Source organism: Notothenia coriiceps, unplaced genomic scaffold (genome assembly GCF_000735185.1).
Source record: "Notothenia coriiceps isolate Sejong01 unplaced genomic scaffold, NC01 NC01_scaffold00011599, whole genome shotgun sequence".
In the NCBI taxonomy this organism is placed as follows: domain Eukaryota; kingdom Metazoa; phylum Chordata; class Actinopteri; order Perciformes; family Nototheniidae; genus Notothenia; species Notothenia coriiceps.
In genome coordinates this window covers 236,346-248,597 of record NW_011344300.1, presented here as the reverse complement: position 1 = coordinate 248,597, position 12,252 = coordinate 236,346, and the positions used below count along the sequence as shown (strand labels likewise).

The 12,252-nt window shown below is 39.0% G+C and overlaps 1 protein-coding gene across 2 annotated transcripts in view; it reads left to right on the top strand.

Annotated features, from left to right (window-relative positions):
• Positions 1 to 12,252, top strand: part of LOC104946825 (zinc finger protein 11-like) — a 24,715-nt gene that overhangs the window by 8,147 nt on the left and 4,316 nt on the right. The window lies entirely within an intron of this gene.

The window sequence follows — 12,252 nt, the reverse complement described above, 5'->3', positions numbered from 1 at the left end:
TAAAACATCTAGAAACTTCAAGTAGAGTACTTTTTACCCTCGTTTGGTTTTCACAACGCAAAATATAAAAACAAGTCACATATTTATTATTAGATTCAATTACTCAAAAATCGTATATGAAGTCTAGAATTTTAGAGAATTGCAAAGATACGTTACACGATTTAAGTTGGTGACCTTAGTCGTTTATAATTATACAAACGTACTGTAATCAATAAATATAATAAAACTATAGTGAAATTGACTATGCAAATTATGTAAAAATCAAGTTCGATTCCAATGTAAAGTACCCATCCATCAAGAATGGACACTCCGGAGGAGGTTTGTCGTATTATTGGTCTGACATAGCAATTCTGATTCTGGTCAATATCTAGGAACTGAAATCTGTTTGTTAAGTTTTCTGTTGTACCATAAAATTTCTGGTTAGAATAAACTTACACGGAGAATTGGACTATATAATCAATATGTCATTAATCATAACTGTTAGATTTTTTGACTCGTTGAGTTGCAGTGAAATATAAAGAATAACAGATTTCGTGTGGGTGACCACCATGGCGCTCGAAGGGCGATCCACCATGGCCGTCTCCTTAGACTTTATATTTTTTTTTTACAAAAAAAATAAAAATAAAAAATAAAATGGAATTGGAAATAGAATGTGTATTGTGTCTGTATTTTTTGTGTTGATCTCATTTGTTTTTTCTCGCTTTTGGACAGTATATGTAACACGTGATAAACCCTGTTCTTTCCACGTGATGACATAATGACGTTCTCGTCGACACCATTCCTGGAGTCCCTGTTGAAGGTAAATTTTGTCCATATCTACTCTATATGTTACGTAGTGAAACCCGTTTGATTGCCGCAGGCGGGTGAAGGCCGGGCGGCGGCGTCAAATTGTCGCCAGGTAGGGGTAAGACTTCAAACGGTGAGAAGGGCTAGCGAGAGGGTCTTAGAAAGCCTAGAATGTTGCTCCGGGCTAGGTTACCGGTCTGTCCTTTGGTAAAAAAATTAAAAAAACAAAAATTACGTAAATTCGGTAATCTTTAAGCTGCATAGCCCGAGCTATACCATTTATATCGTCATCACGATAGCTAAAGTAATCTGACTCTCATTGTAGATGGACTGAATGCCGGGCGGGTGAAAACCTATTGGTTGCGACAGTCTTCCGCTAGCTCGGACTTCGGTGTCTCGAGAAAATGACAGGAAAAGAAGAATCCTCCTTCATGTCTTTGTGACTGAGGAACTATAAAAATTACATAACTCCACGTTATTTTCCCTGTCGTCCAAAAACCGTACTATTTTGAAGTATACTTTTAACGATCGGGCGGTTCTTCATGGTCGACCTCTTAATAGTTCGGAGCGGATGGACTAACAATTGAATATGCGTTATAGCTCTTGGACTTAACAGCTCTAAGGTGTACTAGCTTCATTAACAACGAAGACTCACCGGTAACATTAGCATACAAGAACAACTTACTCGTTTTTAGGTGCAAAAGTTCATAAAAAATAAGAACACATATACGTTAATATGAAGTCTTAAACTAATCGTAAAGGGTAGATAGTTTTTCTGATGTCTGCTTGACATATTTAATATTCGACTTCCATATTAACTTTGACACCAAACTTAAATAAAGAATTTACGCAATAATCAACAAACAACTAAACACTCTGCTTTGAAAAATAAAATAAAAAAACCGCCAAAACGATACATGCTAGAGTATGATGGGCACGACATATCAATACATCTTAGTCACGTTCCGTCGATAACTTCTCTTCATTACTTTCAAGACATAATACGATTCTTAGCAACACGAGCTCTAATATTAAGCCAAAAACAACACTACCAATACATACACAAAATAACCATTTCTCTCAAATATTGTTCACAAATCGGAAAAAATCTGTGATAGTGAGCACTTCTCCTTTGCCGAGATAATCCATCCCACCTCACAGGTGTGGCATATCAAGATGCTGATTAGACAGCATGATTATTACAAAGGTGTGCCTTAGGCTGGCCACAATAAAAGGCCACTCTGAAACGTGCATTTTTGCTTTATTGGGGGGGTCTGGGGGGGTCCGAAAACCAGTCAGTATCTGGTGTTAGGGTTAGGGTTAGGGTTCGGGTAATGTTGTGAATCGAGTGGCCTGTGTTCGTCATCCATAACATACGCCTGCCCATACCGTAACCCCACCACCACCATGGGCCACTCGATTCACAACATTACCCTAACCCTAACCCTCAACCAAGGTATTCTATATCCTTGATAGAATGCCCTAGCCGTTGTACTCCTGAGAGCGTACGTTTGGACTGACAGTTTGATCAACCAATCATATTTTGATTTGTGGGCGTATTCTTTCAGAGTTTCCCTTGGTTCCAGGGTACTCTAGAACCGGGGTTCCCAAACTTTTCAGCCCGCGACCCCCAAAATAACAGTGCCAGAGACTGGCGACCCCCTGTCGACGGGGGGGTGCTTGTGAATTAATTTCAGTTTTCCGCACAAACACTGCGCTAGTGAATTGTCAAAGGGGGAGCCTCGTTGCGGGGAAATTATACAGATGACTAGTCCGCCCCTGAAAATGTCTAGATGCATACGTTATTATTAATAATAAAAAAAAAATTAAATTATAAAAAAAAATTATCATTTTTTTTTAATAATAATAATTTTTTTAATTTTCCATTTTAATTTTGTATTCATCTCCCAATCCCCACTTTGGGAACCCTTGCTCTAGAAGGCCCGCTAGGTAACTGGCTCGAGACAGAGGATCTAGAATGAGTGTGACGAAGCAATTCATGCCGTTTTATTGTTTTTACCGTTGAAATGGCAAGTGCAACAGGTGAAGATCAAGTTGTTGCGGAATTGTTGTGAGTACTCTTTTCAAGACGACAATTCAGTGAAAAGACGGACATTATAACGCCGGGGGGGGTGGTGTGTGTGTGTGTCTACAGAAGGTCCAGTTGTGATAGACAAAGTTCGCCACTGCAAAAACACAACCTCGTTGGTGCAAGGTTTGTGATTAAAAGTAAGGAAATAATACAACCAAAAATTCTTAAATCTTTACTATGTCATGATACATAACTAGCTCATACTAACTCGCTAAAAAGTGTGATTACATTTTGCAAGTCTTAATGCAAATAGGAATTACAAAGAGCTAATGTTAGATCAATATCTGTGGTAATTGCTGAATAATTTCATTAATTAGGAATAAATGCAGTGGTGTTAAAATTAGAGTTTAGAGATGGTAATAGTGTCTGATTGTGTCAGAGACATTAGAGATGTGTCTGCGTATGTGATAAAGACGAGATGAGTAATGTATGCATGTGACTGCCTGAATATACCTGTGTGTGTGTGTGTGTGTGTGTGTGTGTGTGTGTGTGTGTGTGTGTGTGTGTGTGTGTGTGTGTGTGTGTGTGTGTGTGTGTGTGTGTGTGTGTGTGTGCCAGTCTGCCAGCTGCCGGCTTGAAGTGCAGACAGTGGATTGTTTTGTGCTGTTTCCAGGGTTACACCAATACTGGCCCCCTGGGTTTCAAGGAAGGGTTGCAAAAAGTCAGTACACAATACCCAGGGAAAAAGAAATTGCTTTCCTTTTTCAGCTTTTTTCTTTTTGTCTGAATACGTGCCACTCTGCCTGTCCATCTGTCTTCACAGTATCACACTTCTTCTACTCTCCGCCATTTGTGGAAGTTACACTGATCACTTTTTACAGCGTCAAATTCCAGCCCTCGCTGTGAGAGTAAATTGATTTGATAAAAGTGATTTGACCATCTTTTTAGAAGTCAACTCATTTGCCAGATGAGTCACTAAAAATCTAATTTGGATGAAGATGTGTTCAGAGGTTCAGACTATATAAACCCCCTGAAATAATTAAAAGTCTGAAAAAAGGCTTTTTAATTGCTCTTGCATGGCTCCGTTTCGACTGCTCAGATCGTTGCAGCAGATGCCTTGATACTCGGTCAGCCAAAAGCGTGAGGAAGCATCTTTGAGGCGTCATCTTTTTCCCGTTTTTTTGTACTGCGTTCCCTACAGAATTTGCTGATATCGTTTTTGTGTCACTGAAATTAAATGGAAGACCAACACGTAAATGGTGATTACAGAGAGAGGGAGAGTGAGCAAGACTGTCTGTTCTCCCATCTGTTGGTCCAAGTTTTTCTGTTAGTGTGTCTGTATGTTTCTATGTGGATACTTGGATGGCTGTCCAAGGTGTGTGTTTGAGACATTCTGTCTGTTTCTCTGAATAAATGTGTTTGTGTATGGAGTGCAGCCCTGTGCAACATGTTTGACTATCTCAGAGGGACAGCAAGCTTTCTTCCTTTCACAGTTGACCAGCAAAGCAAGACTGTGTGTGTGCGTGTTTGGTGTGTGTGTGCAGTTTGTTCACGTGTGTGTATGGGGCCTGGACATAATGCCAACTAAACCCATATGAGACCTGAGAAGGGTTTTAATGGTTACAAGAGGTCCTTTTTTATTCCTCGAGGTAAAATATAGGCTCAACAAGACTAAGCTCCTACAGTCATGAAAGCATCTCTCTGAGGCTGCATTTAGACAGAGAACTAAATGCTAACATGTTGAATGTAAAACTTAGTTTGAATCAATTACATCAAACAGATAAAACATTTGCAATTACATATTTAAAACAAAAAATGTAGCCAAATGACGGTAAAACTTGCAATGTTTGAGCCACCAACATTTATTTGAACTAGGAGTTCATCCTGAGGGCGACATGCATGTTTGTATTTCATTAATTTTATTGTATGACAGTTCATCCAAAAGAGTTTGTTCTTGGTAGCTGTTTTCATTCTTAACTAAGGGGGTAGTGTCGTAGTATTCTTGATTGGTCTTGGTCAATGATGTGCACTTATTTGCAGCTTGACTCATGAAATACTTGACTGCCAATATGAACCATTTCCTTATTTATTTTCACAGTTATTTTATCATGACTTTTTACATGTATTTGTGATAACATCAATAGTTATTGTCATCACAACACAACTGAAATGGCCCCTTTGCTTTTAAATGTCTATCTGTGCATTATGTCGGTTTCCTGTCCATCTCCAAAATCTAAATTGCATTCGTGGTCAATTGAATTGCCGGTGTACACAAGTTGTGAAATATAGTGATTTAAGTCCTGGTGTCATGCTGAAATGCTAAAGTTGGCATTGCTGGAAAGTAATCGCCGAGGATTGGTTCAAACGTGAAGGTTGTGAGGATAAATTAAGGGCTGAGTGTGAATCCTGCTGACTAACTTTTTATCACTCTCAACCCGGTTTTGTAGGCAAACTTTCTACTTACCAGAGCTAATAATTTGCTCAGAGTTACTGTACCCTGCCCCGCTGCACTCTCTTTCTGTGTGGCCCTGTTTCCCCTCTGGCCTGCTGCCTACAGCTCAAATTCTGTGTGTGCGGATTATCGCTGGATGAGCAGTCGTACTATGAGAAGTCTAATCCGTCATTAAGAGACGGACGGGTTACACAGGATTTAGAAGACATTGAATGACCTGACATGTTCCTGGATACACAAGGTTCAGAAAGAAGCAGATGAGCAGCGTGCTCCCATTATTAGTCCCCAAATCTAACAGATGCAAATGGCACGAAACAAGTTTAGGAATCCATCATCTCCTTAAATTCCCGACTTATTTTATACCTTCATACTTAACAAGATGTCCTGTTTTGGATCATCTCTGAAAGAAATTGCATCTCATCAAGACTCAGAATCGTTTTTCATCTCCATGCTCTTTTGTTAACCAAATGGAGCGACGAATATTATTTATGAAATAGACATTTCTCCTCTTTGGCAAACAAAGACAGAGATAGTGTTTTCCCAGATATGTCGAAAATGTGCACAGTAATTATTATCGATTGATTGGTAATGAAAACCTTTGTATAGTCCAAAAAGAAAAATATTTTCTTCAGCCGTGAGCCTATTTGTTTTTTTAATTTATATTATATGATTTCTTACACAAGTTATATTTCCCTTCTTAATGTCAGTCTAGATTGTGGAATATTGTGTGTGATCCCAGCTGAGTGCCCCAAGTTGCTACAATTCTCATTACCAACGCTTGACAGTGAGATGTGAACACTTCCTACTTTTATTAAAAACAGCTAAGTAAGATGTTCCTGCTGCAGCAGCTGACAAATCTCAACATATCAACCTTCAAAATGCACCCTGACACTTCCTATTACAGCCTGCCTCTCCTCTGCCTCCTCCATTTCCAAGGACCATGTCTAACTTGTTCATCCTGCTGGGCTGCTGATTGGCTGGCAGCTGTCCTTCATGAAGGGTGAGTGAAAGGGCAGGAGTGAATGCACGACCCTGCACAGCCAGGCAGCAACCTGTTCCAATGGCTCTTTTCTGAGGCTGGAGCCACCTTTTAGGTCCAAGACCACCTGCTACCTTCATAGCTCTCTTCACCGAAGCTTTCACACATCAGCTAAATTCAACACTGTGTAGATCTGACATTTAAATTTCTTATTTTTGCCTTGTGTTATTGCTTTAATTATACACATCACCTTACATTGTATTGACAATTTGCACTTATTTTTCCATACCTTTTTATTTAATGTCATGCTCAAAAAGGTATACACAGTCATCTTGCACTGTATTATGAGTCCTACTTCAGCTTCTCTACATTTAATTAGATATTCACTTAAAGCCCTTATTAGGTCGAGTGGTCTGAGCCAGTCTGGTTTGCTATTTTAGTAGAAAAATATCATTTATTTATTTCAGGCACAGGTGCAATTTGTATAGACACACTTAACATTATAACATTGAAGAATATAAGAAAACAAATGGCTTTCTTCTTGCAGGCAAAACTTTCTTTCATGTTGTGTTTCAGTTGCCTTGGAAAGCAGGTAGATGGATAAAGGCAACAAAAAAGAAGTTGACTAATTCATTGGAATGCTGAGTTGTTGCTGGACAGCTTGTGAGAATCATACTGTAGCTTCTTGTTGCCAACAGGCATTGCAACCTATCCTTTGCTTACGTAGAAGATGATATTGACAGTGGCACTTTTACTCTGTGTATAGGCCAGACAAGAGAATCATGTAGAAAATTCACCTGGAAAAAGGTTAAAAGACTTATGTAGCAGCATGGAATAACAGCCCTGAGGTTGTGCCAGTGTTTGAGCCCGTCCGTGACTCTGTGCCTCTAAACGCTCGTGATAGTATTGTGCATGTGAGTGGTGTCACAGTCCGACCTTTAGAGAAAGGTCAGTCCATTTGGAATAGGAATAGAAAGACCACGCACAGACACACATGATGACTCGTGATATAGATCCACTGCGAACGACAAAACCAGACTTTGTTGACCTTTTTCTATCTATATAAGTAAGCAGTTATCCAGGAGCTGATGTAAGTCATACTTCCATGTGCGCATCTGTGCAGTGGATTTGAACCATTTATTGATGGCTGTTGCTTTTCTGTTCCCTTGCTGGGCGGCTTCTCCTTGCTGTTCTCCTGTGTCTTCATCTTGGCTCTACTGGGAATTAGTGAACAGTCAATAACCTTTCTAAAGACACAGGTTTGACACGTCGACAGTAAATGCTGAGATGGTTAACAGGCTTATCGCAATTATGACATAATTTTCTCGATTGCTATATGGGAAATAAATGAATGATAAAAAAAAAGTATCTACCTAAGCACGTAGTTCCGATGTCAGGAAAAAAAACATGAAAAAGAGAGCTTGGCTGTCTAGATCTTACTGCTGTTGGACAGGTTCTTCTGTTAGACCTCATATGAGACCATATTTGTTGCTTTCCACATCAAGATGCTGATAACTGGTTTCATGATTTATAGCGGACGGTCTCCCCTACAGGTGCAGCAGTGCGTTTGACAGCTCTGGGGAAAGTTATGCTGGAGATGTCGCATGCTTCATCCTTTTTTTAAGATGTATTTTTTGGGCTTTAATGACTTTATTACATTGTTGAGCAGAAGAGAGACAGTAAAGGTAGGGAGAGCAAAGGGCCACATGTTGGATCCCACTAAGCATTAATACATTGGGGAACATTTCTAATTATATATTTTCCTTTAAAATGTTTGAATGGAATCATGGTGTTATCAGAATAGGGTCCTTTTAAGGAATAGCTCAATGCTCACTCAGAGCAGAGAATACATTAGTAATAGCAAAGTCATTAAGTGTTGGTAAGCACTCTTATCTGTCTTAAACAAAATTTTAATTTCATACACAACAACTTTGTAGCAGGGCTTTTAAGATATATCTATGTACAACGGAGTGAGAGGTGAAACATTATTTCAGTAAGCTATTTGGCACTACTTTGCAAATGATACCAGCATTTCAATGAGTAGCCTTTGAAATTAAGGTCATGGATAAAGGTCTAGTTGCTAGGAAAAACTAACAAAATAGCACAGCTGTGTGTCATATAATGAACTGAAAAAATGATGTATATTAACTGTGGTGTCTATCTCCCGACAGTATGGGTGAAATCAAGATGGACGGAAAAAACTCTTAGTTTTGAAAATGTAATCAAATCCAAATAGGTTGTTAACCTTAGTAGAAAAAGGACAACAACAATACAACAATTACAGTAGGATCACACATATCCCATATAACTTACCGGTAAATCACATTCAATATAATAATCACACTTACTAGTGGCCTCTCCTGATTCCTCAATCTCAATGACGTTCATTTATTTATCCCCTCTATTTATAACATATTAATAAACCCTGCAAATCTCCACCTAGATTTAAAGTCACACTCACATAAACTGAACCCCATTAATTGGACCCTCATACAACCAGCACAAACCATGAGTTTACAGCACATTCACTTTTTAAAAGCTGATTAAACTCATAGATGTACGACTCAATGTTTTAAATATATAAAATCAAAAAGCATTCTCCCATATTAAAGTTTTGAGGCCATGTGGTTACATGTACGAGAGTCATAATAACGTATTTTATGGTAAGGAATTCTCCTCCATATTTGGGACTTTTCTACCGACTGCTTAGCATTTGATAAAGCCATTATTTCAGTTAAGAAATACTTCTTTTTCGTAATGTTTATAAAGATCAAGTTTTAATTAAACAAGAAATGACATGCTCATAGGAGAGAATACAGTTTTCACATGGTAAATTATATATGAATCAATAATTATAAGACAATGAAAATTCAGAATTCAGAATTGGGTGGATTGTTTACACACACCAACACACACAGAGAGGGAGAGAGAGCCAGCAATAAATATAGTGGCACTGTGATACAAAACTGACAGAGATGAATCCTTAATTACTGTTATTGTTTTTGACACACACACACACACACACACACACACACACACACACACACACACACACACACACACACACACAGCAGGTCATTATGGTCATTTAAGTCTTGGATGTTGATGGTATGCTAATGAAAATCTTCTAATGGTGGGGGAGGGTGTCATTTTAATATGCAGAAAGATGGTAATAAGGGATTTATCAATGTCATTGTGGTAATTAATTAGTTGATGCATGCAGTCCTATCTTGACATTTTGGTAATTGAATGTGGATTATATTTCTGTATTAAGAGGTGAGGCTATCATATTTATTTTAATAACCAACACATTGCTTGTTATATACTGTATCTCGTAAAAGCTGGCAAATGATTGCTGTTGTGGCAAATGTCTTTCCTGAGTATTTGAGCTGTGAAGATTCGCATTTTCTAAATTGATTTTCTTTCCGTTTTAACACATATGGTTTTACCCAACCATTAGTTTTTCAAACACATGGTGACAAAAAAAGAAAAGAGTCTGACAAGGAACTATAGAGATGGCGCGTTAATTAGATGACTTAACTGGCTAATTAACAAATGATGAAGTGTCATGATGCCCCTGGGAGACAAAGACACAGTGACTCACACACACACACGCACGCACGCACGCACGCGCGCGCGCGCGCGCACAGCTGTTGAGGTTCCATATTTGATGAGGCCAGATCCCATGCCCAAGCAAACGCACATCCACAGTCTTAGCACTAATGCATATTCATCCTGACAATGTGATGTGCGTGTGCATGCAGGTGTGTATTGTGTGTATTGTGTGGGTGTGTGTGTCTGCATGTGTGTCTGTGAGAAAGGGAAAGACACAACTTCAACTTCAACGTTGACACCTATTTACATTTTCAGCATTTGTGTTTCAGGGCATCTTAGTTCCTGTCCAAGTCTCAGTTATATAATATAAAAATAATGCTTGTTTTAGTGATATTGTGTTCTGGTACAGTTCCCTTTTGTTAAAGCCACAGTAAGAACATTCAATGAAACCCAGCAAGAATAAATCACTCTCCACTTCCTTCCCATCACCCACTAAGAGAGCAACAATTGGCAACCAGTTTGCTCAATAAGTCATATGGTGTGACAGAATAAAAATGGAACAGCAGAATAGTGGCAATATCAATATTTCCCTCTTTCTGACGTATGATAACTGTTGTTCACACCCACCCAATATGGTTTTGCTGGATTCAAAATCAACATGAAAAGTATGAAAATGAAACCCATGATGCCAGGCAGGCATTGCTGTTGTGCTTTTGTGCTATCCCTCACTGAGATGAAGTGCACAGAGAACAATGGTTACATATGTGATCGCTACCCACCAGTGGGGATCTGTAGGCTTAGCCATTCATCTTTACAAATCTGCACACTTTCATTTTGCACGTACATGAGGATTAGCCCATTCGCTATATGGTAGCTGCTCCTATAAAAAGGCAGCAACAAGCTTGCTCCTCATCCGCTCCGTCCTCTGTGAGTAGTGGAACAGCAGGGGAACTTGTTAGACTGCTCTGCGAGGAGCCTGATAGCTACACCTCCTGCCAGGACACTGACTCGATAACATATAACGTTAAGCCGTACAGCATGTCAGCCTGCAGAACGCTGCCACTCCAGCTATTCCACCTGCATGGCAGATTATGTGGGTAAATGCTTTATTTTTTGGAATAAAAGCAAAAATGAGAAGGTCAAAATACTTCCAAGTGTGGAAATTGGGTTACGTTACAGTTTAAGTTTTTTTTTTTGGAATAAAAAACAAAACAAAACAGAAGTTACAAGATATAGGTACAATCATTCTGTTAAAATGTGTGCATTGTAATACAACACTAATAAAACGAAACATTACAATTGAAACGTAAAAAAAGATACATGAAAGGTAATGTATGCAATTATGTAAATACTAATATTAATGCTGACAATGGAATCTATGATAAAGTGTTCTTGAAAAGGTATGAATAAGATTATTAATTCAAATGTAAAGTACAAACTAGGGCTGCACGATTTGGGGAAATAATCTAATTGCGATTTTTCTGACAGATATTGCGATTGCGATTTGCGATATTTGTTTTTTGAGCGACCCAACGGAAGTTTATTGTAAAATGCGGCCATATCTCCGGCTAGGAAGGTCGCATCAACGTGCTCCCGCCTCTAGCACCCCCGCAGCCCGAGCTACGAGTGAAAGAACTAAACTTACATTAAACTTCCGTTGGGTTGCTTTAAAGTCAAGTTTCAGTTTAAGATTCACCCTGTAATAGATTAACATGTGATGGAGCATTACTAACCTGACTCAGATGGTTTGTTTCACCAAACCATTTAGGAAAGCTCCATTGGAAGCCATTTGAAAGGGCAGGCACTTTCAAAAACACTTGGCAGGTGATTGGATCAATATGTCTATCACCTTCTATCATGGGCCACTTCTGATTGGTTACAATGGCTGGTACATGTGGAGCACAGCACTTCTGATTGGTGTTGATGACGGACATGCAAGAAGAACATAAATAATAGGCTTTGCGATTTGAAAATTGCATCATTTCAGATTTCGATTTAAAATCGATGAATCGTTCGGCCCTAGTTTATAGCTGAAAGAAGGGCGTGGCCTAGGAGATGAGATGTAATGGTGAGGTGAAACAGAAAGGTGATGCCGGTGTTGATATCAGGAAACCCGTTGCGCTCCTCGGAGATGAATAAAGAAGCTTCCGCTACATGTAAAATCATTTAGTGAAACCCCGGTGGTGTTTCTTTCAACCTCTGTTGCAGGGGGGAAAAGCTAAAATCCTATTAGTACGATATCAAGAGTATCAAACCGCGACATTGCATTTTAACTACAACTATCCCTTTTTCAAGAGATACAATAGCACATAAACAATTGTAAAACACTATTACCCGGTGGTAATTTTCCGTGTCGGAGTAATTTGAGTAAGAACACAAAACTAGTCTCTATTGCCTCATTCTTTTCCCTGTAAACGTGTTACCGCCGTTTACTCACAAAATGTGCTA